Source organism: Priapulus caudatus, unplaced genomic scaffold, assembly GCF_000485595.1.
Source record: "Priapulus caudatus unplaced genomic scaffold, Priapulus_caudatus-5.0.1 Scaffold451, whole genome shotgun sequence".
Classification (NCBI taxonomy): domain Eukaryota; kingdom Metazoa; phylum Priapulida; class Priapulimorpha; order Priapulimorphida; family Priapulidae; genus Priapulus; species Priapulus caudatus.
In genome coordinates, this window is record NW_014577512.1 from 93,063 (window position 1) to 100,141 (window position 7,079).

Consider the following 7,079-nt stretch of genomic DNA (forward strand, 5'->3'; position numbering starts at 1 on the left):
CCCGGTATTTTCATTTCTATATAAAACACTTTGTACACCTTTCAATCATTGTTTTTCTCTTCAAATTAAGCTGATATAATATACGGAACCGCTGAATACGATATTTTTTCTTTGGTCCGTTCAGTTTCGTACTAACGGGGTGCGACTGTAGTAACGATAGTAGTCATGAATGAGGAGTTTTAGGACTTTGCAGTAAGTTATCTATTTGTGAACAATTTAACGCTACTAAAGTTCTTAATTATACATATAAACCTATATAAAATACGTTGTACACCACTTGTAATCCATAATTTGTTCTGTTTAATTTAGGGCTAAAATATGTTGAAGTCGTTAATACGAAACCCGCTTAATACATTATTTTTCTTTGGCCCGTCAGTTTGTACTTACGCGGTTTGACTGTAGTAATGATTCTTGGAAAAATGTAGGCAAACGCTTCGCAGTAATGGTTTATATCCTCCGCACGTAGTGTTAGCGGAACCATGGAGTTATATATTAGACATAAATATATCATATATACAACTCTATGAGCGGACGCGTATTGTTTTCCGCGCCGTTTGTGTTTTGTGCTGTTGTGTGTGCTCGCCGGCGCGGTGCGTGTGTGTGTATGTGTGTGAGTGTGTGTGTATGTGTGTGGTGTGTGTGTGTGTGTGTGTGTGCGTGCGTTGCGTGGTGCGTGTGGCGGCGTGTGGCGTGTGCGTGGCGTGTGCGTGTGGCTGTGCGTGTGCGTGCACTGTGTGTGCGTGTTGTGTGTGTTGTGTGTGTGTGTGTCTGTCTGTCTGCTCGACCATTTTTGCAACGTTAGAGGTAGAAACTTCAAACTTGGTCCAGAGGTGGACCTTAGGGGGCGGTGCGAACCCTAATGATTTTGAGTGCCTTTCACTCAAAGGTCAAGGGTCACAGGTTCAACTTTGATGAAATGGATAGATAGATAGATCGATCCGATAGATAGATAGATAAATAGATATATAGATAGATAGATAGATAGATAGATAGATAGATAGATAGATAGATAGATAGATAGATAGATACGATAGATAGATAGATAGATAGATAGATAGATAGATAGATAGATAGATAGATAGTAGATAGATAGATAGATAGATAGATAGATAGATAGTAGATAGATAGAATAGATAGATAGATAGATAGATAGATAGATAGATAGATAGATAGATAGATAGATAGATAGATAGATAGATAGATGATAGATAGATAGATAGATAGATAGATAGATAGATATATTAGATAGATAGATAGAGTAGATGATAGATAGAATAATGCATAAATAGATAGATCGATCGATAATAGATAGATAAATAGATATATAGATAGATAGATAGATAGATAGATAGATAGATAGATAGATAGATAGATAGATTGATAGATAATAGATAGATAGATAGATAGATAGATAGATAGATAGATAGAGATAGATAGATAGATAGATAGATAGATAGATAGATAGATAGATAAGATAGATAGATAGGATAGATAGATAGATAGATAGATAGATAGATAGATAGATAGATAGATAGATAGATAGATAGATAGATAGATAGATAGTAGATAGATAGATAGATAGATAGATAGATATATAGATAGATAGATAGATAGATAGATAGATAGATAGATAGATAGATAGATAGATAGATAGATGGATAATAGATTAGATAGATTAGATTAGATAGAGATAGATAGATAAGATAGATGATAGATAGATAGATAGATAGATAGATTAGATAGATAGATAGATAGATAGTATAGATAGATAGATAGATTAGATGATAGAAAGATAGATAGATAGATAGATAGATAAGATAGATAGACAGAAACTATAGATAAGAGAGATAGATAGATAAGTAGATAGATAGATAGATATATAGTAAATAGTAGTAGTATAGATAGATAGATAGATAGATCGATAGATAGATAGATAGATAGATAGATAGATAGATAGATAGATAGATAGATAGGAAGAAAAAGTAAATAGATTGATAGATCGATAGATAGATATGCGCTGAGTGCGAGCGTGCTCAGGTGGGGGGGAGCGCGTGTGCCCTGCGCGAATCCACTGCAAGGTACGTGACAGACTACTGTACCCTTAGCCTGTGGATTCGTGCACGCGCCTAAAAGTTATGCATGAACAAACAGAACGACACTACTCAACATTATTATATAGATTCACTCCTGGCACTCAAGGGAGCTAAATATATAACAAGAGGAGGAAGCGGATTTGGCTGTCGTGCTTTTCGCCTCAGGACGCCATCTATGGACACCTAATCCAGCTGAACACGGCTGTGCAGACACCGAACCCAGAGACACATAGAACACTTATCTGTTCTAGGCCAATTGACCAAATATGGCAAAGATTTGAGCCAGATACGGCGGCGCTTCCTCTCCTTGTATATATTTAGCTCCTTGCTGGCACTATATGTTAGCCTATGTCAGGACAAGCTAGCCGCTGCGTGAAATATGTCGTAACATTGTAGCACGTAATCACATCATATGGGTGCTTCGATCTTCCTTTTAAATGAGTATCCCATTTTTGACGTTTTACTTGTAAAATTCTTGTGGAATTCCACGGAGAGCACACGGCCATACATTTTAATTCAACGGTCTTCACACACGCAATGGTCCTTTGGAACGGGTCTCCTAATAAGTACCGTAACTGTAAAAACTGTAATACATTAACGTAAATGTAAACGTAAAATGTAAATGGAAACGTAAATGCAAACGTAAGCGTAAAATGTAAAACATATAATACATAAATGTTAAAAAAAATAACAATTCGACGAACCTTCGGCGGTGAATGCATTTTATGATTACTCGATTCGGCAATTAATTAACTAAGAAGTTAAGACGTTTTAGAGGCTAATTAGAGTTTTTATGCACTTTGTATAATCCCTCGTTGCCGGCCAATTCGACGTCGGCTGATTATGATTGAAAATAGGTATTTTTCTAATTACACTCCTTATATTGTCGAGACAGAACAAACAAGCTGCGCGGTAGCGACAACATAGTAAAACCATTACGGAACGCACTTTACGGTTGATCCCCACCTAATGAGTATAGCGAATCCAACAATCTGGATTGTCACCACATATCCCTATGGTAGGATTGTCAGCACCTATCCCTAAGGCAGGATTGTCACATTCTATTTTTACAGTAGGATTTTCACCATCTATCCCTACGGCAGGATTGTCACATTCTATTTTTACTGTAGGATTGTCATCTTCTATCCCTATGGTAGGATTGTCACCACATATCCCTACGGCAGGATTGTCACCACTTACTCCTACGGTCTGATTGTCGTACCACCTATTCCTACGGAATGATTGTCACTTTCTATATCTACGGTAGGATTGTCATTTTATATCCCAAAAGTAGGATTGTACCAAAATATCCATATGCTAGGCTTGCCACAGCCTATCCCTACGAACAAGTAACTACCAAGTAAGTACAAGGTAAGGGTAGGTAACACGAATTATTTTATTAAAGTTTCTGTTCCACGGTTTCCACAATTCCACGGCTTTATGCTGGGATAATTTTTAGATAGATTCCAGGAATGCGTGTTTGTGCATGACCGCTTTATCGCAAACGTGAAAAAGGTTTGACTCGAGTAGTAGTTATTATATAGAGATCAGTGGAGTCAACCCGTAGCTTCAATGGATTCTCGATTGCTACTCATGCACAACCTGGCATGTTATATGCCACCTACTGGTTAGCCGAGTTCGTGACATTCATTATGCGATAAACGAATGGGAAGCATGTCGATAACAGCACTACAAGCACACAGATCAATAAGACATGTGGTCTAGGTAAAGCTAATTAAAGGACCAGAATCCTCATTTGCGGTTAACTTATTTTGTTAGTTTTAATTTTTGAGCGTATAATGGACCCACTGTGCAGTATTAAAATACATCGCTGTCAAACGATGGCGCTCTACTGCGCATCGGCTGCGCATTGTTGTTGCCACGGGAACTCGTGGCGTGCACTAACAAACAACTTACAAACCATGGATGAGGAAACATCAATTTTGGCATGCTATTGCCCAAACATTTGTAACCGTGCAAATGGAAGAGGCGCTTGCCCTTGCTTTGCGGCTCGACGTGTTTGCACGTATGTGTGCACGTGCGGGTCGAAGAAAATTGCGTGCACAACAGCTAGGGGCGTGTACAAGGGGGGTCCAGGGGGTCCCGCCCCCCCCCCTGCTCGCGCAGAAAACACATCTGAGGGGGTCTAATTAAAAAAATATCCTGGGGGAGGGCCTCCCAGACCCCCCTTCGCGTGCTCCCAAGTTTAGGTTACGGTTAGACCCTCCATCCTACAAATCCTGTACACGCCCCTGCACAAACAAGAAGACCTCTTCTGCAAGTTTGAGCCACGATCGTGACCACAGGCACTTGGAGCGTTTCAATAAAATATAATGCTAAATAAATACGAAATCTATTTACTACCAAAGTCATAATGTTTCTATACTCTCTTTCACCTATCATTGCCGACAATTTCCTGTAAATGCCGTCCAAATTAATGCTCATCTGCAACAAACGCTGGCTGCCGCTGCACACTGACACATAAATATATAGTCTATATATATATAGATATATATATATGTGTCAGTGTGCAGCGGCAGCCATGGCGGCAGCCAGCGTTTGTTGCAGATGAGCATTTGGACGGCATTTACAGAAAATTGTCGGCAATAATAGGTGAATAAGAGTATAGAAACATTAAGACTTTGATAGTAAATAGATTTCGTATTTATTTAGCATTATATTTTATTGGAAAGCTCCAAGTGCCTGTGTAATACAGAAATATGTACAATTTAGTAATAATCGAAATTAGCAAAGGGTATAATAGTCTTTGTATAAACGGGCACGTGGGTTACGGAAACGCCTATGCGTGTCAGCCAATGAGAGAGCTACCCATGCAGCGTGACCATAACCTAAGACAATAGGGAAAGGACGTGATATATTATAAAAGATTTCGTTATGATCTAAATACGTATATCAATATTCCGTTATTTATATACACCTATGATTAGTCATTTAGTAACGATCATATACGCGACCACTATGCGATCATGAGTGTACAGTACAAGTAATTACAGTAAACTAGTATTACACCTCTGATCGTCACGTTGGACTCGACGACAGTGAAGACGACGTCGACGTAGAGGTATGCCACTAATGTAATGACTAATGTGTACTTTATTTTTATTACAAAAATAGTTATATTATATATTGCAAAAAGTCCCAGGGATAGAAATTAACTTTTTATCAAAGGAGTCCAGTGGACTCCTTGCCCTGAAAAAAAGAGAGTCCGCAGTCTGATGAGTGATGTTCAAAGCTAATACTAATAGTGATAGTAAAGATAACAATTACGCATGGTTTTAATATTGTTTTGCTTGACTACGGCAGTACGGCTATGTATCACCATATCACAGCATATCTCATTATCTGCCATCTCCTCTACCGGGGAGGGTTTCACTTGCGTTCTCCCCTCCTAGGTGCCCGTCACCATAAACGGCCCTAGTCTAGAAGACACGTCACACAATACTTCATGTCTACAATACAATACACAATGGGTCATGTCTTCATGTGTGACATGGAAATAGCAGAATGTAGATATAATATATATAGAAGCCATGTAGCTATTATTATGTTACGACGATGATGGCACAAAATATGTTAATGATGCTGGCAACCTAATTAAAAGGAATAGGGTCGCCACTCCCTAATCAAGCAGTGTGAGCAAACAGCGCGACGCGAGTACGGACGGCCAAAGAACAGTAAAACCATGAGAAGTAGGAAAAATGTGGAAATGCAAGTGGAAGTAAATCAGTAAGGGAGTATTTGACTTTGGATTCGCGTTAATTTCGCACCCTGAAGGTACGAGTACACGAGTGAATATTTTTCGCTGGATCACAACACGTGAGCGAAAAGACTCCCGACTTTCCAAAACCTGCTGAAGTGCCATCTAGTAGAAAATTTGCGCACATTCGCAGTATTCACTGGAAATGCAGATCATGTGTGCGCTAGCACTAGATGGCGTTGTCATGCCAATTAAGCTACCGAACGAAATGCTTGCAGAAGTAATCGATGGGAATGGAGATCGCAGTTACACGCTAGCGGACGCCAGTAGATGGCAGCAGCTCTTTCAAAACCCGACGATTCAGGTGGTGAATAACAGTAGTCCATAGGCGGTAGGCCTGAATAAGCATCGAACATAAATTAATTAAAAATACTCACACTGTTAATGCGCTTACAGAACATACACTTTATTCATGTTAAATAACTACAGATTTATGCTCTATGCTCCGCTCGAAACTTTTGCCAGCTCTATGATGCGAATTTCTGCAAAGTTGTCTGAACACATTTCAAACACAAAAATGACCAACCGGTCGCTGTGGCTACGCCACCTGACGGAATGTCACAAATACACAACAAGACCAATTTTACTTCTAATGCTTTCTAGACGTCCACGAAGCATCTAACTTGCGTGCATAATGCAAATTATTGCACTCTAGCGCCGAATTTCGGCGAAAAATGCCAACAAAGGCCTTTTCTAGAGACGACATAGTGCAACGGTGAACAATTTGCGGAGGCTTACTGTTGTATGCCTCCTTCAGATGTAAGCTGTAAATGCAATTCTCTGCGGTTCCGGAATAGATGGTTTGTAATGTTTTCCTGTCATAAATCAATAACGACGCCCAACAGGGGACACGCAATACATTTTATAGACACAACATTAATTATTGGAAACGGTCGTTACGTTTATTGCACATTAAGCGTTGTAACTCCTGCAAATAACAAGAATCAGGCAGGCACCAATAAGGCTGGATATAGAATAAATGGTTATCAACTTTACTATAATAGTGATGGGAATCTCGCATCGCTTTATTAATTCCTCTCGGCTACCACTGGGCGGTAAACAAAGGTCACGTGATATGAGTATAATAAAAAGTTTCCTCCGATTGCATTGCAAGGAACTGCTACTATAACGTAATTATTGCATTACCTAACAACAATACTATAATTAATAATTATTTTTTGTGTTATTACATCATATATATATATATA